Here is a 26840-nt window from a genome sequence, read left to right on the forward strand (position 1 = left end):
AGTGGAGTTGGATTAGTTGTAAATGTACAATGCAAACTCTAGGGCAACCATGTAAAAAAGGAGAAAGGAGAGGAAAAAATGGAATCATATAAAATGGTCAATTAAAACCACAAAAGAGAAAAAGTGGAAAACAGAAATAGGAAGAACAAAGGCAATGGATAGAAAACAGTAACAAATATGATAGATATTAATCCACATGGATCAATAACTACTTTAAATGTCATTGGTCTAAATAAACCAATTAAAAGACGGGGACTGTCAGAGGATCAAAAGACGAGACCTAACTATATGTTGTCTATAGAAACCCACTTTAAATATGAAGACACATATAGATTAAAAATAAAAGGCTGGAGAAAGATATACTATGCTGACACTAATCAAAAGAAAGTTGGAGTAGCTATATTAATTTCAGACAAAGAGACCTCAGAGCAAGGAAAATTTTCAAGGATAAAGAAGAGCATTATGTAATAATAAAAGAGTCAGTTCTTCAAGAAGACATAACAATCTTTAATGTGTATGCACCTAACAATAGGTCATCAAAATATGAGGCAAAAACTGATAGAATTGCGAAGGGAAATAGATGAATCTGCTATTATAGGTGGATACCTTAACACTCTTCTATCAGAAATCGACAGAGCTAGCAGGTAGAAAATCAGTAAGGACATATTTGAACTCAGTGGGACTGTCAATCAACAGGATATGATTGACGTCTATACTTCATCCAACAACAGCAGAATACACTTCTTCTCAAGAATGAAAATGGAATTATTGAGAAACCTCAGAGTTCTTTTTAGACTAATTTTTTTTCTGTAGTATTTACATCATAAATGAGTTATCAGAGAAAAGAAAGATGAGGAACTCATTTTAAAAAATACAACAGGGGGGGCTGGCCTGGTGGCGCAAGCGGTTAAGTGCGTGCGCTCTGCTGTGGCGGCCCGGGGTTCTCAGGTTCGGATCCCGGTCGCGCACCGACACACTGCTTGGCAAGCCATGCTGTGGCGGCGTCCCATATAAAGTGGAGGAAGATGGGCACGGATGTTAGCCCAGGGCCAGTCTTCCTCAGCAAAAAAAGAGGAGGATTGGCAGATGTTAGCACAGGGCTGGTCTCCTCAGAAAGAAAAAAATAAAGCTTAAAAAAAAAAAAAATACAACAAGGGCCGGCCCATGGCCTAGCGGTTAAGTGCGTGGGCTCCCCTGCTGGTGGCCCGGGTTCGGATCCTGGGTGTGCACCGATGTGCTGCTTGTCAGGCCATGCTGTGGTGGCATCCCATATAAAGTGGAGAAAGATAGGCACAGATGTTAGCCCAGGGCCAGTCTTCCTCAGCAAAAAAGAGGAGGATTGGCATGGATGTTAGCTGAGGGCTGATCTTCCTCACCAAAAAAAAAAATTACAACAAACTGTCACCTGCCTCCCCTCTGCCTCTTACATATTCTAGAGTAAGAATTTTAAAACTTTGGTCTTTTGTAATACTTATACATTTTTCTTGCCTCAAGTTTGGTATAATGAATGAAAGAGTTATGGGGGTCGTATACTTTTACAAATGAAACCTACCTGGCACTATTTTACTCACTGGCTACTAGGAATACCTCATACAACTCTTTGGTTCCATGTAGCAAAATTTGAAAACTGCTGTGAAGTATGAATCCCTCATGGTTTGGCCAGTATTTGATAATTATTGACCTTTGCTCCTGAATAATAGAGCTCCAGATGTATCACTGCCTTATTATTTTTTTGAGTGAGCTAGAGGAAGAGCAGAAGCAGATGAGAAAGACAGGGGAGAATTTGTAAAGGAAGAGAGTATTCTAACTGGATTTAGAAGGCTTTATAGGCTAGTAGAAGACAGATACTTTGTATAATAAATTGCTGAACTTCCTAAAGGAGAGGTGAAAATGATTTAGGTTTGGTGTTTTTGTTTGAAAGGTGGTGTTTCTTTCCCAGTCCAAGACCACCTTCTTCTTACTGCTTTTCTTGTCCTTTAGAGCTGGGCTAGTGGGGAGCAGGATCATAGGCTTAAATTAGTGGAATGTAGGGGCATTGGGTATTGCAGCTTTTTTCTCTAAACTTTAATTCCTATTCTTTGTTGCTCAAAGTGGGCCACATTTCAAGAATTGGCACCTGGTTCAAGAGGAAGCTGATTGTTTGCAAAACTATTCTAATGACAAAATGCATTTACAGTGTTTCCCCATTGGATTATTGGATTGATGTTGGGTTGACATCTATTTGCATGCTAATTGCTGTATCACTGTCGTTTGTCTGCCGGCTAGACTCATGATAGTGACCCTACAGGGATTACCAACATAGCTATGATTCACTCAAGGAATTAGAAATCCTATTAAAATTGATTCAGTGAAATGGTTCCCTTTTCTGTAGAAAAACAAAACAAACAAAACAAAAAAAATAAAACAGTACATCAAAGGAACTTCCCTTCTTGTATCACAAGTAGTGGTTTGAGGACAAAATCTATCAATGAGTAATCCCAGGGTTTCTGTCCTGTTTTATCTGCTGATTAGCTGTAAAAACCTTGATCAAGTCAAATCACTTCCTACCTCAGTTTCCTCATCTTCAAAATGGAGGTAATGCCTACCTTGCAAAGCAGTGGTAGGAATTAAATGAGGAAATGTGTGCAAAGTCCCTGGTTCATATTTGGCATGCAACAAGTGCTACTCCTCTTCCTCCTTCCTTTTGGCATCAGTGATATCTGGATTCCAGTCCTTGAATTCACTAGTTACTAGTTGTGAGATCAAATTAGTTTGTCTCTGAACCTTATTTTCTTTTAACATAAGGTCATTAATGCTTGCTTTATAAAGTTGTGGTTGGAATTCAGTTCCTAGTATAGTCTAGGAAGTTTTTGTTGAATCTTAATCTGAATATTAAACTGCTAAAAACTTAGATAAAGGTGTGAGTTTTGCTGGATAGGTCTTTGGAAACCAAAGCCACAATATTTTTTTAGGAATATAATAAAGAAATGTAAATCTCTAGTTGTTGTTTTTTTTTCCCCTCATGCGAGGACTCTGCAATAGCTTTCTTAATTTTTGCTTAATGTAATTCATCAGGAAAGTAGGGAAATTATGGATCAAAGGATTTATTTTCCCTTGAAATAGTTGCCTCTAGAAGGAGTATGCATAAGGCACTAAATTAGGAATTCAAACACTTGAATATACCTCTTTCTTTGCTTTTAGTCTTTTTATCTTAGGTGACTTCATTTTTTAATGAGACTTCTGTATACAATAATATGCTATTTTGTGGGCAGATCTTGGAAAATTAATCAGTACTAAAAATTTTCTAGTTTGTTAATTACCAGAGAAAGAGCTAATAAAGCAATATTCAAGTTTAGTTGGTAAATTAAGGTCGAGACTCATAAATGAATCATGTTAAATGAGTTACGAATTAAATCAACATTATTATTGAATGTAACTGTGTTAAATCAATATGATTTCTTTGAGATGATCACCGAATAGAAATCAATGTATGTGTGGTATATTGTGTTGAAGGGTTGCAGAGTGATGAACTAGAGAGTTTGTATTTTTAAGAATGTTATAGTTCCATGAATTTCAGTTAAATTTGTTTGAACGTGAATCACTTTTATAAATAATCAGCAGCAAAAATACCATTGCCTTTGAATTTTGTAGCAGTCGTCAGCTTTTGTATATATTCAGACGAATGTAAATTTCAACTTTTCTTACATATTTCCCAATGTTTAGGAAATAATTTAGTATACAAAGTGTTAATCACTTTTAAGAATTCCCAGTTTATCATTTTATTTGACATGATACAGCTCCTCATTAGGTGCTTGTTAACCACCCTGAAAATGTTGCACAAAGTAGAGAGTAGTCTTTACATGCATAGTCTTTACCCACAAGGAAAAGGATAAAAGAAAATAGAATCAAAACTGAATTGCAAACACATTAAGTGCAGACAAGCTTCTGCTGAGAAAATGGAGATGGATTTATGTATGAATGTTAAGAACATATGGATGTGTTGAGTATGGCCGTGTTTAAGTAGTTTTGTCATAAGGCAAAGGATTTGCAGAGTTAGAATAAATGCATTATAGGTATTACTGAGATCAAAATAACTTTATTTTTTCTTCAAGGGTGGGTTTTTACTTTTTTTGTGTTGTGTTTTTTAAAAGAAACCAGATACTTCAAGGTATAAGACTAGGTAATTATTTTTTAACTACTTTTTTCTTAATAATTTAATGTTAAAAACTACGAGACTTTTATGATTGTACATTTACAAAGTGTTGGGCAAGTCATTCATAAAGTAATATGATGGTAATATATATTTTTCTCCTCTTTTATGGTGGTAAAATTTACGTACTATAAAATTTACCATTTAACCATTTTAAGTGTACAGTCCAGTGGCATTAAGTACGTTCACATTGTTGTGCAGCCATCACCATTATCCACCTCCAGAACTTTTTCATCATCCTGAGCTGAAACTCTGTACCCATTAAACGTTGACTCCCCCTTTGTCCTTACCCCCAGCCCCTCAGCCACTCTTCTGTGTTGTCTGTATGAATTTAACTACTCTGGGTTCCTCAGGAATCGTACAAATATTTGTCCTTTTGTGACTGACTTCTTTCACTTAGCATAGTGTCTTCAAGATTCATCCATTTTGTACCATGTGTCCGAATTTCATTCTTTTTAAGACTGAATAACATTCTGTTTTATGGATACACCACATTTTGTCTATCCATTCATTCATCAGTGGACATTTGGCTGTTTCTACATTTTGGCTGTTGTGAATAGTGCTGCTGTGAACATTGATGTGTACAAGTATCTGTTCAAATGTGGTAATATATTTTTACATTTAAAAATATTTCAAGTAATAGAATTCTGTTTAAATGGACTAGATAAATGTCTGTATTTTCAGTGATATCAGCTAATATCACTGAAGATACATTCTAAGTGTTGGGGATATAAAGAGTTATGAAATCATGATGTTATTTTTAAAGAACTTACAATCTAATAAGAATTATAGGGTGTATTTATAAAAACTACCTGGTAGCATATGCTTTTTGAAGCTGAAGAAATATCTATGATTTGACCCAAACCAACATCGTCTCTTGCTAATATTTTTGCGTGTCATCCTAACCAGTTAGGGGCAAAATACATGGCCAAAATGAACATGCATATTTCATTCAAGCATATGTATTTAACATGCATTTTAACATTCAAGCATAAATTTTAGGATGATCATACTAAAATGAAAGTTGGATCATGACACTCCTCTAAACAGTCTTCTTCAATGACAACATCGTTACAGTGATTTATATTCCTTTTTCCAAACTCCCACCTTAACTCTGACCTCATCTCCTGTCCCTTCCCCTACCTTGAGCTGGATAATTCTTTGTTGTGGATACATTTCTTATGTTATGCAAACTGGCTTTAGTGTAAATGAGCTATAAGGTGGAAGGATGAACTCCATGTATATCTCAAGGTTCTTTCTGGGTTTGTGATTCTAATTTAATCTCTCCAGTGCCTAGATTTTCCAAATGAAAGAAAACAGCTTGTCTAGAGGTTTCTCAACTGACCTATTTCATAGTAATTTTAAAGGCCAAAGTTTGATTGGAATAAAAACATTTTGATATGTTTTGTTGTTTCAGTAGTCTTTTCCTCTCTCAGAGTATTTTTCCTGGAAAAGCAAAATAAATCTTTTATGAATTCAGTCATAATTTTGCAGTTTAATTGGATTTTTCGGGTTTTTCTGGTGTGCCACCTGGACCTTTTGGAGAGTATTCCTACTCTCTTTTTCCACTGAAATGTTAGGGAGACCAAAGGAATACATACAGCCAGCTGTTAGATTCACATTTCCTTTGGATGATGTTTTGAAGCTCAAAAGGAACTTTGAAAATTTTAAACACATTTGAGCAGAGGTTCCAAAAGATAACACTGTACTACCATTTTTTCCCTCCATATTTATCTGCTTGCCTCCCAGTAGTGAGCCTGAATTATGAGTGGTGAAGACATTTTACAGGCTGAAAAAATGAAAACAGAACTAATTTTAAAGTTAAAACTTAAAAAAAGAAGATTATTGTAGAAGTGAAGAAGGATGAATGAACAAGGATGATCATCCATTCATTCAACACATATATGAAAGTCTGTTATGTACCAGATATTCCATTAAACCCTGGACATAAAGCAATGAATGAAATAGAATCAGTCTCTGTACTCATGGAACTTAGATTGCTAGAACAGTGAGTGGAACATAATAGGCACTTAAAAATATTTGAATAAATGAATGTCTGTATTGTGGAGAAGGATTTGGGGTAAGGGGCATTTTAGTGAAGAAGTGTGGAGTGTCCTGTTATTTGTATTAGAGATATTTTGCTTAAAAAAATAGGAACAAATCAAATATCTATTAGTAGGAAAAATAGTTAAGTAAGGTGTGGTAATACGTAGAATGTAATACACTGGAGCCCTTAAAAATAATGACATATATAGATATATATTGGTTGACATAAAAAATATTCTTTACCTAATGTTGAATTAAACAAAATAGGCTGTAGAATAGGATGTATGGAAGGATTTCTTTAATGTAAGATTGGTTACATTTATGTAAAATGTTTGGAGAGATGGTAGACAAATGGTAACAATGAATTATTCTTCCTAGGAGAAAAGTTTCCTGTGATTTTTCCTTTTATGTATTTCTGTGATTGTTTCTTTTGTTTTACAATGACCATGTGCCACTATTTAAAAATAATTAAGCTACTTAAAAATGTTTTTGGGGGCCGGCTGGGTGGGGCAAGCTGTTAAGCGCGCGCTCTGCTGCGGCGGCCCGGGGTTCGCTGGTTTGGATCCTGGGCGTGCACTGACGCATTGCTTGTAGACCCATGCTGTGGCAGGGTCCCACATAAAGTGGAGGAGGATGGGCACGGATATTAGCTCAGGGCCAATCTTCCTCAGCAAAAAAAGAGGAGGATTGGCATGGATGTTAGCTCAGTGCTGATCTTCCTCACCAAAAAAAAAAAAAAAATGTTTTTGGATAAATTGATTTTTTAACTTAATATCTGTATCAGTAAATGTAGTTACTGGTTGATGGTCCATTGTCCTGTAAATGTAAAATGTATCTACATTAAAGAATTCTGCATTTTCTTTCTGGAAGAATATAGTTAACCAGAGGGAAATACTTACCTTTAACATTTAACACTTTTTTTTTTTTTTCGTGAGGAAGATCAGCCCTGAGCTAACATCTGATGCCAGTCCTCTTCTTTTTATTTTCTGAGGAAGACTGGCCCTGAGGTGACATCCGTGCCCATCTTTCTCTACTTTATATGGGATGCCACCACAGCATGGCTCTACAAGCAGTGCGTCGGGTGCGTTCCCCGGGATCTGAACCAGCGAACCCCGGGCCGCCACAGTGCAGCGCAGTGCAGCGCGTGCACTTAACTGCTTGTGCCACCTGGCCAGCCCCAACATTTAACATTTACCTTGAATACTCAGAGGGTATAGTTTTAAAATGAACAGTAACATATTTTAATGTGTATAATGGCAGGAAAGTATTTAATAGTAATTTTAATTTTGTTTTGTAGATACTTTCAGGAATGTCTACATAATTAGATGATGGGGAAGTGAGAAAATTCTTGAGCTTTCTCGTGTATTTGAAAACTAAGTTTGTATGTAGTTCTTAATAGATACTAGATTGAACTGCATTTTTTATCCGAAGATTTGTTTTTGTTCTCGCCTTTGCTTAGTATGACTGCTAATTTCCTTAATTGTGGGGGAGAATACATGCGTTTTGGGAGTCCTGGTTATATCTGGTCAATATTCTTAGATTTTCATAGTATAATAGGATAGATTATATTAAATTATTACCTCATGACTATTTTCTTCTTAATTTCTTGCAATAACTTGTATTTTTATAAGGAGAAATTAATGGACTCATGGAAAATGTTCCATGCTACATGTAGATTGTTCATAACAAACTCATTTTATTGGAAATATTATAGCAACTTTACTTTTTTTATCCTCTGGAAGATGATGTTGACTCTAGTTATTGGAGTTCCAAATGATATGTGATAGAATTTGAAAACTTGTGTCTAGGGGTCTGATTATCTTTTTTATTATTATATTATATTATTAATTAATTAATTAATTAATATAATTAATTATTATATTATAATATCAATATTATTGATATTAAATAATTATTTAAATTATTATTAATTTAATTTATTATTTATTCAATTATTATTTAAATAATTGTTTCAATGATAATGTTAAGCTTTAAAGGTTAAGATTGTTTAGGTATGAATAAAAGTATTATTCCTCTTCAAAATAAGAGTTTTATCATGCTATATAGTCCTTTGGACTGTGAGACACCAAATTTGAAACAATTATTTTTTTCTAGATGGTTTGCTTTAAGTGCCTTAATTGTATAAAATCTTCACACACTGAGCACATGAAGCAAAGACGTCAAACTATAAATCTTAGAAGGTGATTTTAGATCCCTTTCTCTCTTTTTCACTTTTTCATTTCTGAAAAATAAGATGCCTGTTTCAGTTCAGTAAATATGGTAATATCAAATCCAAGTAGAATAGTACATCTCATCTTGTCTTCATTTTTTAAGATGAGAGAGTTTATAGAATGGAGAATAAAATCGTTTTATTAGTTTTGTTAGTTGACTCCTTCTAGTATAAAAATATGAATCTTTTTAGCAGTAAGTCACTCTATTGTAAATCCTTTATATGTTTAAAAATAATTTATAAGGAATTATAGAAAAATGGGAAAAGATGCCTAAATTAATACCGTATACATGAATGATAACATTTATAGTTGTCATTTTAACTGTTACATGAAGGCATATATGTAAATAAAAACATTGCGTATGTTAGTCTAAATGAAATTAATGGTTTCTCCTTTTATATACTCTCACAATACTTGTACTTTCCTTCATTGCGTTCATTTATTCATTATTCAACAACATTTATTAAGTGTCTGCTGTACTACAGTTCTAGACTCTGAGTGATACCTGTCAACAAAATAGACAGAAATTAGGATCTCATGGAGCTTATATTCTAGTGGGGATGATACAGATACTAAACAAGTATGTCAGATGGTGATAAGTATTCTAGAGAAAAGTAAGTACATCAGGGCAGGTGGTAGGGAATGTTGGATTGAGGAGTGTATCATTTTTATATAGAATGGTCAGGGAAGGTTTCACTGAGAGGATGATAGTTGGGTGATGACCTGAATTTGATGAGAGACAGAGGTATGGCGGATATTTGGGTAAGTGTGTTTCAGACAAATTCAAAAGCCTTGTGGTGGGTGCTGACTCAGCATATTTAGAAACATAAGAAATTGTGTAATTATTTGTTTCATTTTTGCTTTCCTAGTAGATTCTAAGATCCACTAAAACAGTGGAGATTATCTCTGTCTTGCTCATTATTGTATACTTGACACTCAGTATAGTGCCAAACACTTGATAGGCAGTGGGACAGTGGATAAATATGGATGAATTCATGAATGATGAGGGGAAATTTTGGAGGAATCCTTTTTTTTTTCCCCTTTTTATTTATTTATTTATTTTCCTGTTTTTTTTTTTTTCAATTCACACTACTACAATATTTTGAGCTGCAAGAATTTTTTATAGGTCATAAGAAACCAAGAGAGCTCTTGAGGTAGAATGAGTCTTCCAGAAGTCACTGTTAATTATTAGTAGTGTTTTTAGGACGGCAAAGATTTTTCTCTCTTATTCTAACTATTGATAGGGAATCCTTTTGTTTCAGATGTCTGGTCTAGACATGGGAAGACACTTTATGCGGAAGACCTCCTTACAGTCCAATCTGGAATCAGATATCTGGGTTGAAATTCCTGTTTGACGCTTGTGAGCTGTGTGACACCACTCCCGCCCCCTGTTAGTTCACCTTTAAATGCCCAGGTTTTCTTATCTGTAAGGCATGTATTGTTATTCCCTTTCCAGTATTCTTTACACCATAAACATTTTCTCTTGCATAGTGGGATTTTCTCATTAATCTTCTAATATACTACTCATGTAGACTGTTCTTTCCTTTTTTGTTTTGTTCTGTCCCTTTTTTAAAAGAGCGTTATGATTAAGAACATAGAACTTTGGAATCGGACATACTTGGGTTCTACGAAAGCTTCCTTCTTAAAGTTATTTGTTAACACGTGTCAAAGTTTTATCTAACTAATGAGGGAACAATCAGGAAGACAAAAGAACTGCCTCCAAGAGTATCTGAGCTTCAGGAGTTCATATATTCATTTAGGAAAGGGATGCCGAGATAAAATTGCTAAGCTACAGAGAAAGACAAGGAATGTATCGCCTATATCACCTTTGGGGTTAATCCTCAGAAACCTTGGAATGTAAAATGCTGAGTTCAATTTAGATAGCATCGTGGTCTTTCTCATTATCTCCAGTATCATCAAACTGGATTTCATCATCCTCTCCAGCACCAAATGTATCTGTTTCATTGAGTTTAGCATGTTTTGGAAACTTGCCATATGCCTTCAGTCTTATACCTTCATCTGCATTGTATTTTAAAATTACGTCAGCTTTGTTACTTCGATAGTCTGGCATACCAACCAATATAATATCTGAGGTATTTATTCAAACCATTTTTATAAATTTTCCTTTGATAGAACATTACCACTTTACACCATTAAAACATATTGCTTCGAATCATCCGTTTTCCAACATTGGATTACGTGAGCGTACTCTTATTCATCCACTGTACACACAAACTTTTTTCAGACTCAGTCTCATTCTTACCACTGCCACTGTTTTTACCGCCTTTACCTTTATTTTTGGGCATGGCAATGCCTTGCGGCATCTTGGACTTCTTTCCTGTGGTGGCAGTGGCAGCTACTCCTCTGAGTGGCACACAAGTCGAAGTAGCACATGTTGCAAAGTGGCACTGCATGCGCAGGAGAATTTAGGGAGTGAGCTTTTCTGAGACAGCCTCAGTGACAGTGAATTTCTTTCCTTCCCTCTTCCCTTTCCATGTGTGTTAATGTTTTTAAGGTTTTCTAGGCAGGTCTAGAGTAACCTTTACTCCTGTGATTTCTTAGGCTCATTACTAGGGTGGACCTCTCTTCTTGGGTCTTGACTGAAAGTCCTAAGGATTCAGTGAGGACTCTTTACCTTGCTTGTGAGAACTTGAGTGATTCCTCGCCCTGTGTGAGCTCTGGGAATTATTTAGCTTTAGCTACCTGGTAATTTTTCTTTCCCAGAGGTTGTTTTTGCTGAGCCTTATGGGTTTTCACCCTGTGCACATGCGGGGTGATATTCAGGTAATTTAAGGGGATCTTTTTTTTTTTTTTTTTTATAAGTCTTTGTGTAGCTCTGTCACTTAGGGATTTTTCCCCAAAAATAATTGTTGCCTTGGCCTTTCTGTGCTTGGATCTCTGTCTTTTCAACTCAGCAATGCACTGGATTCTATTTGGGTTTCCCTCCTACATACTGCAGTCCCAAAAGTGCTTTCAGAAAGACATCTCTGGTAATTACAGGGCTCACCTGTTTTGTTTCCCTTTTTTTAGGAAATCAGTTTTGAGCTGCCTGTTGTCCAATATCAGATACATAGTTTGTCCAGTTTTCTAGTTGTTTACATTTGGAAGTTAATTTTCGATCTTATTACTCCCTCATAGGTGAAAGTAAAGATCTGTTAACACTTTTAAAATGGAGAATGGTATTTTTAGCAAGTGATTCATCCTGCCCATTTCAGATTGTGTTCAAATACTATTATATGTAAAAATTCGTTTTATAAATGTTGCCTAAATTAATTTATCTTAATGACAACATTTCTGTTATTTTTCCACACGTTGCTGTAAATAAAACCTGCTTTGGCTGCCTTTCATCTAATATTAGTTACCAGTCAACTGATGCATTAAATTAAAATTGGTGTAACTTTAATGATGTAATAGCTGGTTCTTTTTGGTACTTTTGTGCCTCACTGATGATCACTGGCTCTTTTATGGTACTTTTTCTTTCCCTTTAAACAGGATTCAATATAACTAAAAAAAAAAAGCTTAACATGCTCTTACTTAGTGCAAGGGCAAGTTATTTACCCTCTTTATACTAAAAAAATGTTTTTTATTCATCTATTGAGATACAGTGAAATAGTATAAGTTTAGTACTGCTCATTATTTCTTTAAAATTCCTCCAATTGGTAATTGGAAAAGCACTGGTAATTGGAAGTAGAATATAAACCAATAAATTGGTGTGAGGTTAATTGAGAAAGTCTCATTAAGTTTGGAATGATGAAAAAAGAATGTGTTTAGTGAAGAACAATACACTGAGCCTAGTTTTTTTTTTTAAAGGATATGAGGTGCTCCTGAAAGAGTTAATTACTCGCATGTTTATGGTCGATGCAGTTGGTGACATGAACTTTATTCTGTCATTAGTGCTTACAGTGTTTCAGTAACTGTACTACGTGCAAGGTACCCTATCTGATAGTCACTGTGTGCCTATGCTGTTCTGGGAAGAGAGACATGAAATTCTTAGGGGAATGTTTGAAAATGAGCTGGTAGTAGCATTGTGATTTGTATGTTGTGTGCTCCGGCTTAGTAAAGGCGTTTTGACTCTGATATCAGAATTGGACATTGTACATCTTAAGAAAAAACTACTGAGGAAATTTATAGCTATAATTTATATATCTCTCAAGGGATGCGGGTCAGGATTGTAATTATAGGTGAGAGAACTATAAATGCATTAATTCCGACAGATGACAACAAAATGTCTGAATTTGATTGTTACTTTTTATTATTTCTTAAAAAATATTTTCTGATACCTTTACAAATTACTGTTTCTAGATATATCCACTGAGTTTGGTGTAGTAAAAGGCTCTTTATTTTTGATAGCAGATGTAAAATGCAGACATCTAATTATTTAAGATCTTTTAGATACTGATGACTATTCACTTGTGAAAACATTCAAACTGATGTATGATAGTCACTAGATCTGTTTGCCAGAGCTGCTTTTTTTTTTGGTCTGTTACTGCTAAAAGAAATGAGTTTACCTGTAGTGTTGCCTAGGCAACATGGATGCCCTGCCTTTCATCCTCCTAAACTGCTCACCATTGAAATTCATGAATTATGTTTGTTATTTTGGTAGTGTGTTCCCTTGTAACTCTGCCCCTGAAGAGTAATAATCCCTTGGTCAGCCAGTCCATATTGCTTTGATTCATTTGGAGTTGAGAACAAGAACTCCGTAGTTAAATAGATCTGGCTGTGAATCTTGGCTGCTCCTGGTTTTGTGACCAGGTTACTTACCCTCTGCTGGTTTATTTCATATTAGTATAGTTTAGTAGTTAATTGAGTGGACTTTGGAGCCAGGTTGTGAGGATTTGAATCCTGGCTCTGCTACTTAGAAGCTGTGTGACTTTGGGCAAGTTACTAACTTTGCTGCCTCCTCTTTCTCATCTGTAAATTTGGGATATCAATAGTACTTATCTATAAAACACTTTGGGTAAACCTGGCACATAGTGAGCACTCAATAAATGTTTGCTGTTATTATCTTCTATAAAATGAGGATAAAAATAACTTAATAGGGTTGTTATGGGGTCTGAATGAATAAAATAAATAAAACACTTTGCACAGGGACCTAGTACATGTTCAGTAAATGATGGTACTATAATGGGATTGATGATAATTATGATGATGCAGGAGATATGTCTGTGGAATAAGCATAGATCCAAGATTTGAAACAGAAGAGACCACACTGGAGCTCCACTGATTTGCTAATTGGTCAAGAGACACAGAGTGAGTTCTGTCATTCTCTGAGGTCACTTGTTCAAAACAAATCAACTTTTCTGTCCCAGCTGGTACACAAGTTGTGGTAGATGAAAAATTCTGTCTAATAAGACTTCAGAATTATAATCTTACTTATACCTGTTGTGATATCACTACAGTTGGGATTGGCCACACTCTGCAGATGGCCAAGGAAGTAAAAGAATTTATTGGGAAAAGCTTTTACATCAGCTGTATTAGATTAAAGATACGATATAAAACTTCTCCCAATATCAAGAATTATTCAGAAGCTGTGAAAAATGGATAGGGAGTCATGATGCAGGCTGCTAGTATTCTACCTAACCCTAAAATCTGTTTTCCCCTTCTTCTATAGTAATAGAATCCTGATTTTTTTTTTAGCTAGGTAAATTGATACCTGAATGGAAAGACTGTATTTCCCAGCTATGTGACTGAGCTCTGACAAAAGAGATAAAAGCAGAACTATTATGTGTGTGCTTGTGAGGGGCACTGACTCAGCTGGAAGAGGCCCCTTTTTGCCATTCAGTTTCTCTTCTTCCTTTTGACCTGTATTGAAGACATGATAACTGGAGCTTTAGCAAACATTTTGGACCATGAGGTGATCTTGACAATGGAAGCCAGGCACCTAGAATGGTGGAAGAGAAAGTTAGAAGCTTGGGTCCCTGAGGATACGGTGCAACCACCAGGTTTACATTGTCTATCTCTAGACTTCTTTTACAAAAGAAAGAAAGAACCCCCAATCTTGTTTAAGCTAAGCTACTGCTGTGTTGGGGTATTCTGTAATGTGCAGAACCATATCTTTATACTGAGAGGAAGAAGTGTAAATAATAAAGCACCATTGAGATTTAATGGTTTGTGTATAGAGGGAAATGTGTTGGGGGGAGCGAAGATATAAGGAGAATTGAAGGAGACTAGTATAAATGGCTAAGGGATTGAGAAGATTGTGGATCTACTTTGATCATACTGGTGAAATTTTATTAGATTAATGGGAAATATGAAACTTTTATGGGAAAAAAGGAAATATTTAATAATTCAGTAAAATTACAACGAGTTATCAAATCACATTTTGTTAGATATTGGGGGTGGTTAGAAGAGCTTATGAAATCAGTTGGGGGGGCATAAGTCATTCTTGTCTTTAGGAAATTAACAGGTATTTATAGGTTGCTATTGTTAGCTTGTTATGCCATTGTTAAATGAAGTACTTATAACTGTAGTTTTTTTTTTCTGGTAAATTCCTTTTTATTAATGACACTTCATGTCTCCTCTCAAAATTTTGGATTGGCAAATATAAAAAAGATGTTAGCAAACATTGGATTAGCCATTTTCTGTGGAAGAGGTTGAAAAAAGATTATTTGGGAGCCTACACAGCAAATGGTTGATATTCTTTCACTCTTTTACATAAAGGTGATTCTAAAAAAAGTGTTTATGTATTGATACTTGGGCTCTTACTTTTTAATGGTTTCTGTGACACCAAAATAATTGATTTGACGCATTTAATTCAGTAGCTTTGGATAGACAAAGGGTTAGATACCTGACTATAGAATTTTACAATCTCTTCAAGCATGTTGCCTAATTTATGATTTGGTTTATTTGGATAATGTGGAATTATAGGCCTAGAAAGACTACAGGAGGTCATATATTTCATTGTAATTTATCAAATGTGGTTTCTATATAGTTTTTACATTTGTTTTTTCCTTGTGGATCTATTCATTACTTTCCATATATCTCTGACTATTTAAATTTTGTTGATGGACACTTAGGTTGTTTCCATGTCTTGGCTATTGTAAATAATGTTGCAGTAAACATGGGGGTGCAGATATCTTTTTGAAGTAGTGATTTTGTTTCCTTTGGATAAATACCCAGAAGTGGAGTTGCTGGATCGTATGGTAGTTCTATTTTTCATTTTTTGAGGAACCTCTATACCATTTTCCATAGTGGCTGCACCAATTTACATTCCAACCAATGGTGCACAAGGATTTCCTTTTCTCTACATCCTCACCAATACTTGTCATTTCTAGTCTTTTGATAATAGCCATTCTAACAGGTGTGAGGTGATACCTCACTGTGGTTTTGCTTTGCATTTGGCCAATGATTAGTGGTGTTGAGCACCTTTTCATGTACCTGTTGGCCATTTGTATGTTGTCTTTTGAAAAATGCCTATTCAGATCTTCTGCCCATTTTTTAAATGGATTGTTTGAGTTTTTCTCTATTGAGTTATGTGAGTTCTTTATGTATTTTGGATATTACCTGTTATCAGATATATGACTTGTAGATATTTTCTCCCATTTTGTAGATTGCCTTTTCATTTTGTTGATGGTTTCCTTTGCTGTACAGAAGTGCTTTTTTAATGTAGTTCCACTTGTTTATTTTTGATTTTGTTGCCTTTGCTTTTGGTGTCAAACCGAAAAAATCATTGCCAAGACTGATGTCAAGGAGTTTATACGATCTTGGTACAGAGTCTACTTGAATTAAGGAAAGGCTGACCATAACTACTTTATTTACTAATAAATAATCGTAGCTTTCATTTATCAAATTCATACTATCTGGTAGTCAGTGGGACTAGCACTTTACATACATATCTTAATTCAAGACTACTTTAAATATTCATTTAAACTAGCAAAAGGAAATAAATTAGAGAGACAGAGTTAATAGTCTGATTCAATCAAAATATAATAATAGCTATAATAATTATAGTTAATGTTTTATTTTATTTTTTATTTTTTTTTTGTGAGGAAGATCAGCCCTGAGCTAACATCCATGCCAATCCTCCTCTTTTTGCTGAGGAAGACTGGCCCTGAGCTAACATCTGGGCCAATCTTCCTCCACTTTATGTGGGATGCCACCACAGCATGGCCTGACAAGCGGTGCGTTGGTGCGCGCCCGGGATGGAACCGGGCTGCCAGCAGCGGAGCGCGCGCACTTAACCGCTACACCCCAGGGCCGGCCCCTGATGTTTTAATTCTGTTAGGCCCCAAATGAATATTATTGACTCTAATTTACAGAGAGGTTAAATAATTTGGCCATAGTCACACAGCTAGAAAGTAGAGGAAATGGGCAAACACTCTTCTAGTTGACTCTAAAACTCGCTCTCTATTAAACCTCTGGTAATTATATTGTTAAATGTCATTGAGTGTCTCTTTGTATAGATGTTTTAGTAGTTGCTTTAAGTATTGTGTTAAAAATACATAACTCATCACAGCCTACTCGGGTTGCTGTTTTACCAGTTTGAGTGACGGGTAGACACTACCTCTCTGTAAATCACATCACCCTCTCTTCTTTATAATATAATTGTCTTAAATATTTCCTCTACCTGTATTTAAAACAATAACAGACAGTGTTATACGTTTTGCTTCAACTGTCAAACATAATGTAGAAAACTCAAGAAGAGAAGGGAAAGTCTATTGCATTTATCCATATTTTTGCTCTTTCTATTGCTCCTTCTTCTGGGATATATGAGGAAAAAAGAAAACGGGGAGAACTCACTGCCATGTTGTTCCTTTAATCCCTAGATCGCTATCAGGTCTGCCTTTTCTTTCTACCTTTCATAGTGTTCTTGTATGTGTTTTATATAGAATGTCCAGGGTTTTTAGCTGTCCTTAGTGGGAGGGGTAGGGAGAAGTGTGTCTTCTCTGTCTTGGTCTAGAACCGAAGTCACTTCACTATGCCTCAACTGTAAAAAAATTAAGTCAAATAGAGTTGTTTTATCTAGCTTTCCTAACAATGTGCTATTTGGGAGGAAAAGTTTAAGGCCTTTATATATCTCTGAATTGAATTATACTCGACACATCCTAGTTATACATAACCTTTTCCTTGGGTTAAAAAATATGTGATGTAGAAGGAGATTTTCTAGCTTCTCTTGCAATTCTTATAGTCAGCAGATTCTTCTTAATAACAATAATAAAATAATAGCTGTCTTTGATTTTGGTTTTGCCACTTCCTGGCTTTGCGACCTTGGGAAAGTTATCTAATCTCAACGTGCCTTAATTTCCTCCACTGTAAAGTGGGGATGGTAGTACTTACATCATAAGGTTGTTGAGAAGATTAAATAGTATTATAGTTGTGAAGCAATAAGGAAAGTACTTTGCATTCAGGAATCCCTGTATAAATGTAGCTATTATCATCATTATACTTAGAATGATAGGCCCATATGATAGGAATTATTACAATTATTTCAAAGATAAAAAAATTCAGGCTCAGAGAAGGTAAGATACCCTGCCTGGTTTTTTACTTGCCCAGTTCTGTATTGGTATTGCCAGTATTTACACCAAGTTTTTTATGACCTTAGAGCTTACACTTTCCAAGGTATCATGCTACCTCTCAGGATCATCAAATCCCTCTGCATCCTGCATTTTCACCTAACGTTATATTATGTGTATTTGTCTTCATACTTAACGTTTTAAACTGAGCCATAATATCTCACCAATGGTTGTACCATAATTTTCTTAAACTCTTCTTATTTTAGGTTATATAAATTGTCTCTATGTCACCCATCTGTTTCATGTATTAGTGAATTGAATACTAGCCGGTAATATTATTATAATATTCTTCATACATGCAGTAATAAAGATTAGCCATTAAAGGGCTTTCATGCTTCTTATATGAAGATTGAAATGTGTGTTTTTTAAAAAAATATATCCCTCTAAAATTTTCAGTAGCATTAAATGTTTATTACACTTTTGAATCTCTGTTGTTCTGTAGAAACAGTTTTAAATCTGTTTGAATCTGAATTTTTGAATCTCTGTTCTTTAGAGAGGGGTCTCTACAAAGATAGTGAATCTTTATTCGTTATTTGTATTGTATATGACTTGGAATTTTTGCAATGTATCTACCTGCCCTTATTAACTGTTAAATGTAATGTTTGAGGACTCAAGCTTATCAAGAGTTGGCTTTAATGCAAGTCTTTGGTTTGAAATTATATTTGGATATATTTCTTTCTGTCTACTTTTGACATTTTCTGCATCTAAAAATGAATACACGTGAAAATGACTTTGAATCTTAGTTCTAATTCTTCTAAGTCTTGAATTTATTTATTTATTTATTGATGTTTTAATAGTTTATAACATTGTGAAATTTTGGGTTGTACCTTTTTGTTTGTCCATCACCACATATATGTCTCCCTTCACCCCTTGTGCCCACCCCCAACCCCCATTGCCCCTGGTAACCACAATACAGTTTTCTCTGTCCATGTCTTGGTTTATATTCCACATATGAGTGAGATCATACAGTGTTTGTCTTTCTCTTTCTGGCTTACTTCACTTAACATAATACCCTCCAGGCCCATCCATGTTGTTGCAAATGGGACGATTTTGTCTTTTTTTATGGATGAGTAGTATTCCATTGTATATATATACCACATCTTCTTGATCCAATCATCAGTCGAGGGACCCTTAGGTTGCTTTCACTTCTTGGCTATAGTGAATAATGCTGCAATGAACATAGGGGTGCATAAGCCTCTTTGGATTGTTGATTTCAGGTTCGTTGGATAGATTCCCAGTAGTGGGATGGCTGGATCATAGGGCATCTCTATTTTTAATTCTTTGAGGAATCTCCATACCGTTTTCCATAGAGGCTGCACCAGTTTGCATTCCCACCAGCTGTGTATGAGGGGTTCCTGTTTCTCCACGTCCTCTCCAACATTTGTTGTTTTTTGTCTTGGTGATTATAGTAAGGCTTGAATTTATTTTTAACTATAGGTATTAAATAAAAATATATGTACACCAGGGTGATATTTATGCATTCACTTTTTCATTTGACAAATATTAATAAAGGGCTTGCTCTGTTTTAGGCACTGTGTTCTGTGTCCCTGCTCTACTGGTACATACCTTTTAGTATAGGAAATAAGCCAGTTAAGTGTTATAGAGAATAGTGTGGGATGGTGAGTGCTTTTTTAAAAAAGATAATGTGTTGTAGCATTCTTGTATGGTTTTGTAGTCATTCTTTCATTCTTTCTTGCTTTCAGGGTCCCAGATTTGTTCAGGAGCGAGCCTACCCTTAGGATAAATCCTGATTAGTCTAAGCCATAATGGTAATCCCATTCTGCTTGTCAGTGATTGATTTTGCAAGGGACAGATGAGTCAATCTTGGCTGGTAAGATGTGCAAATCTTCTAGGGGAGACTTCTGTCAGTAGTTTCCTCTCACTTAAAATGAGACAGACTAGAAGAGATTACCAGTTGTTCTTTTATACATAATTACATGTGGCTGGAATTGAGGCAGGCAACTAGCTACCATGAATAGAGACAGCCTGAGGACTAAAGCTGACATGCCAAGGGGGTAGAATAGAAAGATAAAAAGAGATTTTTGACTATTTCATAGAGCTGTTGAATTAATTAACTTTTTATCAATTGAGTAATTAAAATTTCCTTATTTTTAAAGCCTTTTTGAGTTGGATTTTCTCTTTTATCCTAACATGTCATAATTGATACAGATTGTCAGGGGACTGTCTCTGAAAAGAGGTGACGTACAGATTGTCAGGAGACTGTCTCTGAAAAGAGGTGACGTTTAAGTAGAAATCTGAATAATAAGAACGAGCGAAAGGAATTGCAGTTCAGGTAGAAGGAACAGCAAGCATGAGGCCCAATGATAGGTAAGAACTTGGCATATTCTAAAAACTGGCAGAAAGCTGGTATACCTAGTTTCTAATGAGCAAGGGAAAGATAATAGTAACTAATATTTATAAATTGCATTACAGTTTACAAAGCACTTTTACATGTATTATTTCAGATAATCTTCACAATTATATAAGGATATACTATTATTCCATTTTCTGGTTTGGTAAACTGCCCGTATGTTATAGCTAGTGATTGATTTGAAATGGTTGCTCTTTTTACTATATCATACTGCTGATCAACTGTATGTTTTGTATACTTGATAACCAGAGAAAATGGTAAGGGTGTACATTTCATTTGAATTTATTAGTATTACCACTTTTTGGTAGTGTTAATTTATCCAGGGCTGAAGGTATAAATGCCAAGGCCAGATTTCTGGACCTATTTCAATAGTGTAAAGTAATTGCTTCAGTAAATACGACCTGGTATGTTATCTTGAGTTAAGGTGAGTGAGACCTGATAGAAACTTCATAAATGTGATTATGTACTTCATAACTAGGAAGATTAATTTCTAAGATATTAGCTGGTTTCAGTGAATTAATAGAGTATTTCGTGCTCATATATTCAGGATGCCTGGCATTTTAAATTCATATGTGCATATACTGTGACCTTACTGATAAGCAATGTGAAAGTATGATAGATGACTCTGTAAGTAGTGAATGAAGATTGAATTTAGTAATCTTGGTAGGGGCTGTATGAAAATTTCCTTTTCTCTCCTCTCCTGCACTTCTCTCTTCCTCATCTCTCTTCCCTCCCCCACTCCCTCTCTTTATTTTACATTTCAATTTAGTTTCACCAAGTGCTTTTACATAAATAAAAGTTGATTTCAACTAGCATTGAAGGACCATTTTATTGTGATACTATTTTTACTTGCTTTTTCCTACTTTTTCTTAAATTAATAAACACATAATTTTATAAATTACTCTTTTCCCATATATGGAGGTTGGACAGTAAGAAAGATTTTAAATAAATTCTATAACAATACTTAATTTGAAAATGAGTTGAGATCAAATGAGAAGATATTTAAAGTTATAGTCTTGGGTGTATGTTAATCTAGAATTGAATTGAATTATATATATATAGGGCTCTTTAAATATTGATATTTTATAACTGATAATTAGTTTTTCTCTAAAAGTTTTATTTATGTTTTCCTTTATCAACCTGATGCATTTAAAATATAACAGCCATGCTTAACCTCTGCTGCATTATAGTGGTCTTTCATTTAATTTGTTAAATAAATGATTTTATTATTAGGTTGAGTTTTTCAGTTCATTGTATTACATTGAATTGCCTCAAGAAGCACTCTGTAATAATGGTTTCCTTTTTACTCTTTCCAGTTATTAAGAAAATAACGATGTTATTCTTCTAAAGACGATAACTCTTTAAACTATAGTATATATTTATTATAATTTAGGGAATCATTATTGTTTGGATATTTATGATCTTTGTTTTGCTCTGAGAGAAGGTTAGGCTACTAAGAAGATTCAGCATGGTTTCTCTGTGGTTTGTTAATTATATTTCTTGTTATTTGAGTTGATTCTTACTGTCTTTGAAATATGTTGAAAATATAATTTTCACATTAACATTTAGATTGAAGTTGATCATATCTATAGAATAATTACTTTTGAAATTTTTTTCATTAAAAGTAAGAATGTACAATGATGATGATTTTGCTGAAAAAAAAAATCTCTCATTGAAACTCAAAATGCAAGCACATAATTTAGCCATTTAATGAATTAGCAGCCTTCAATTATTGACATTTTCAATTACATTCACAAAATGGAGATAAACTCTCTTAAATTTTTTTCAACTTTATTGAAGCATAATTTATATTAATAATATGTGCCCATATTAAATGTACAATTAGATAATTTTTCTCAAATCTATACCTTCATGTAACTGGCTTTACTTTTTTAAATCAGTCACCTGCTTGCTCCATGGCAAGCACTGGTCTGATTTCAGTCACTATGTATTAGTTTCTCCGTTCTAGAACTTCATATAAATGTGTGTGCTTTTTTTGTCTCTGCCATTTTTCACCAAGCGTGATTTTCAGATTCATTCATGTTGTTGTGGTTATCAGTAGTTTGTTCCTTTTTCCTGCTGAACAATATTCCATTGTGTGAATGTGTCACAATTTGTGTATCCATTCACCTGTTGGTAGACACTTGGGTATTTTCAAGTTTTGACTGTATAAATAAAGTGGCTGTGACCATTCTTGTACAAGTCTTTGTCTGGGCATATGTCTTCATTTCCTTTGTAAATACCTAAGAGTGGAATCATTGAGTTATATGGTGAGTATATATTTAACTTTGCAAGAAACTGTTAAACTATTTTTTTTTCTTTTTCTATTTCCTGGAAAAATTTATGTAGAATTACTGTTATATCTTCTATAAATGTTTGGTAGAATTCACACATAAAACCATAGGGCCCTGGAGTTTTCTTTGTGGGAAGGTTTATGCACACACATTCAACATCTCGTAGTGATTATAAGGCTATTCAGGTTATCTATTTCTTCTTGATTGAGCTTTGGTAGTTTGTTTCTTTTAAGAAATTTGTCCGTTTCAGGTCTTACTTCATATTTATTGACCCAAAGTTGTTCATAATATTCCTTTATTATTCTTTTGTAGCATCTGTAGTGGTGCTCTCTCTTTCATTCCTAATATTGGCAACTTAACGTCATCTTTGTTTCCCTGAGTTCAGCTGGAATATTATCAATGTTATTAATCTTTTCAAGGAACTCATTTTTGGTTTCATCAATTTTTCTCTGTTATCTGTTTTATATTTCACTGATAGGGTTTATATTGTGAATCTTTTACCTATTTCACCAAACTTTCATATACTGTCATACCTCTTGAAGTATAATGTAGGAAATTTAAAAGCTATCCTTCCTTTTTCTACTTGTCATCCTTTGTGTTATTATTTTCGTACATTATATGACATTGTTATAAATCCTATAATACTTTGTTATTATTTTAGTTTTAAAGAATCAAATTTATTTTAAAAAGAATCAAATTTATTTAAAATAAATTCATTTACATTTATTTTAAATTTAAAATTTATTTTAAATTTTAAAATTTACTTTAAAAAAATGAGAAAAAGTTTCATTTATACTTAGCCGAACATTTAACATGTCTGTTTAAATCCATTATTTACATTCAAGTTTCCACCCACAACCATTTGCTTTTGTCGTGAAAAGCATTCTTTTATGTCTTGTAGTGTGTGTCTGCTAGCAACAAGTTCTTTCAGCTTGTTTTCTGAAAATGTGCTTACTTTGCCTTTATCTTTTAAAAACTTATTCTGAGATAATTTTAGAATTACAGAAAATTTGGGAAGAAAGTACAGAGTTTCCAAATATTCTTTGCCCAGATTCCCCTAATGTTGACATCTTACATAGCCATGGTACATTTGTCAAAACTAATAAATTAACAGTGGTGCAATATATTAACTAAACTACAGACTATATTTGGATTTCAGTTTTTACGCACTGGCCTTTTTCTCTTCCACGATCCAGTATCCAGTCCGGAATATAGTAGTCTCACCTTATCCGAGGGGGATACGTTCCAAGACTCCCAGTGGATGCCTGCAACTGCAGATAGTACAGAACTCTATATAGACTATGTTTTTCCCTATACATACATATCTATGATAAAGTTTAATTTATAAATTAGGCACAATAAGAGATTAACAATTACTACTAATAAAATAGAACACTTGTACCAATATATTGTAATAAAAGTTACTGTAGATCTTAGCAACCTCAGCATACAGTCTTTTTTCTTTCCTTATTAAGTCGAGTACTTTCACCTTTTCACTTAGAGGAAGCACTTTACAGCTTCCCTTTGGTGTATCCAAATTGCCAGCATCACTACTCTTGCGCTTTGGGGCCATTATTAACTAAAATAAGAGTTACTTGAACACAAGCACTGTGATACCACGACAGTTGATCTGATAATGGAGACGGCTACTAAGTGGGTAACAGGTGGGTAGCAGACACAGCGTGGATGCACTAGACAAAGGGATGATTCATGTCCTGGGTGGGACAGAGCGAGATGGTGCAGGATTTCATCACACTACTCAGACAGCATGCAGTTTAAAAACTTATAAATTGTTTATTTCTGGAATTTCCCATTTAATATTTTCAGACCGTGGTTGACTGAGGGTAACTGAAACTGCAGAATGCAAAACCACTGATGAGGGGGGACTACTGTACCATGTTGCATTTAGTCATTATGTCTCTTTAGTCTTCTCCAATCTGTGACAGTTTATTTGTTGTTTCGTGTTTTTGATAACCTGGATAGTTTTGAAGAGTTTGGGTCAGGTATTTTGTTGATTGCCCCTCAATTTGGCTTTGTCTTGTATTTTTCTTGTGATTAGACTGGAGTTACAGGTTTTGGGGATGAATTCCACGAGATGATGTGCCCTTCTTCAGTACCATTTAGAATTGTTCCATCGCTAAAAATTTCCCCTGCAGCCCCTTTGTGATCAGCCCCTCTGCACCTTCAGACCTTTGGCAACCACTGATCTGTTTTTCATCTTATAGTTTTCCTTTTTCCATAATGTCAAATAAATGAATCACTTAATTTGTAGCTTTTGATTCTGGCGTCCTTCACTTAGCAAAATGCATTTAAGATTCACCCATTTTGTTGAGTGGGTCAATAGCTCGTTCCTTTCTGTTGCTGAGCGGGAGTGCTTTGTTTTTGATATACCAGAGTTTAATTCATTCACCTGTTGAAGGCCATCTCGACTTTTTTCTCCAGTTTTTGTCTAGTATGTATAAAACTGCTATAAACATTTGAGTATCAGTTTTTGTGGGAACATAAGCTTTCTTTTTTCTTGGATTGGTACCTAGGAGTGGGAATCCTGGGTAAATGTATTTTAACTTTGAAATTTAAAACTAAAACTTCTTAAAGAAAAAATAGGAGAAAATATATGTGACCTTGGATTTGATGTTGAGTTTTTAGATATAATACCCAAACCATAATCTATAAAAGAAAAAAAATAAATTGTATTCTATCAAAAAAAATTAGAATTTTTGCTGCATGCAAGACATTGCTAAGACGATGCAAAGACAAGTCACAGACTGGGAGCAAATATTTGAAAAATCACGTATCTGATAAAAGACTTGTATCCAGAATATATAAATCTCAAATAAACAAACAGTCTAATATAGAAATGGGCGAAAGATCTCAATAGACACTTCACCAAAGAAGATATATGGTTAGCACATAAGATGATCACATGTTCAATGTCATTTGTTATTAGGGAAATTGAATACAGGTTGAAACCACACTGAGATATCACTATACTATAAATTATTAGAATTGCTTAAAAAAATTGACACTGCTACATGCTGGAGAGATTGTGGGGCAACAGAAACTTGCTTTCATTGCTGGTGACAATTCAGAATTATTCAGCCACTTTGGAATACAGTTCGGCATTTTCTTATAAACATGCATTTTCTGTGTGACCCAGCAATCCCACTCCTAGGAGTTTACACAAGTTAAACGAAAACTTACATTCACAGAAACCTGCTTTTACTTTTGAAGATATTTTCACTGGATAACAAAGTGTAGTTTTGCCATTTCTTTTTATTTCAGCCCTTTTGAAAGATGTCGTTCCATTGTCCACTAAAGCCTGTACTTTTTTTTCTAAGAAGCCCCCTGAAATTCTTTTTACCATGTATTTTTTTTCCTCTGTGACTATTTTTCTCCTCCAAATTATGGTTTTATTTGTATTTAAAAGTACATTGGAAATTCTGTATATGCCTGTGACTAAGCTTATTTTCAATGTACGTCATTTCAAGTTTGATGACAAGTTTTGTTCTGAGGAATCCTTTTTCAAGCTGAATGCCAAAACGGGGAAATGCCTTTAGATTTCCAGCTGGCCCTGGAGCCAATGATGTGAACTGCTTTCTTGCTAATGATGATGGATAACTTTTATTTGAGTTCTATCACCAACGGTTTTCAGTTTATGATGATAGTTACCGTAAGGTGGTACAGCTGTGGTGAAAGCTGTAAAACACCGTACTTTCTGAAGATAAGTGCTGTTAACAGTGATTGCTTTTAAAATTTTCTTTTTCGTCAAACCTCCGTCAGATTTTTTTTCCTGGATAATTTTCTCTTTGGATAGTTTTTTTAATTGACATATAACATTATATTAGTTTCAGGTGTGCAACGTAATGATTCGATATTTGTATACATTGCAAAACGGTCACCACAATCAGTCTAGTTAACATCCATCACCATACAGAGTTACAAAATTTTTTTTTCTCATGTTGAGGATATTTTTTATTACTGTCTTCAAGTTCACTTGACTTTTCCTCTGCAGTACTTAGTCTGCTCTTAATCCTTTCCAGAGAATTTTAAAATTTTTCGGGTTTTTTTGTTACGTTAAGTTGTATTTTTTTGTTATAGTTTTACTCTTTTTTTAACATACTCATTTTTTAATTTAAACCCTAGCACATTTTTTTTTTTTCTTCAAGCCCAGGCCTAGTGGTCTAGTGGTTAAGATTT

The 26840-nt window shown here is 34.5% G+C and overlaps 1 protein-coding gene and 1 pseudogene across 9 annotated transcripts in view; one reads left to right on the forward strand and one right to left on the reverse strand.

The window, feature by feature from the left end:
• Positions 1-26840, forward strand: part of FUT8 (fucosyltransferase 8) — a 298401-nt gene that overhangs the window by 96093 nt on the left and 175468 nt on the right. Inside the window, exon 3 of one of the 9 annotated variants that reach the window (XM_058567140.1) lies at positions 9729-9856. The exons of 7 other annotated variants lie outside the window; for them this stretch is intronic. The gene's annotated coding sequence lies outside the window, so the exon portion shown is untranslated. Of the gene's footprint in view, positions 1-9728; positions 9857-19681; positions 19810-26840 lie in introns of all 9 variants that reach the window. One more of the 9 variants, XM_058567142.1, reaches the window with a different exon arrangement.
• On the reverse strand, positions 10343-10772 carry LOC131420847 (eukaryotic translation initiation factor 1A, Y-chromosomal-like; annotated as a pseudogene).

The sequence above is a fragment of the Diceros bicornis genome, chromosome 24, assembly GCF_020826845.1.
Source record: "Diceros bicornis minor isolate mBicDic1 chromosome 24, mDicBic1.mat.cur, whole genome shotgun sequence".
NCBI classification, from domain to species: domain Eukaryota; kingdom Metazoa; phylum Chordata; class Mammalia; order Perissodactyla; family Rhinocerotidae; genus Diceros; species Diceros bicornis.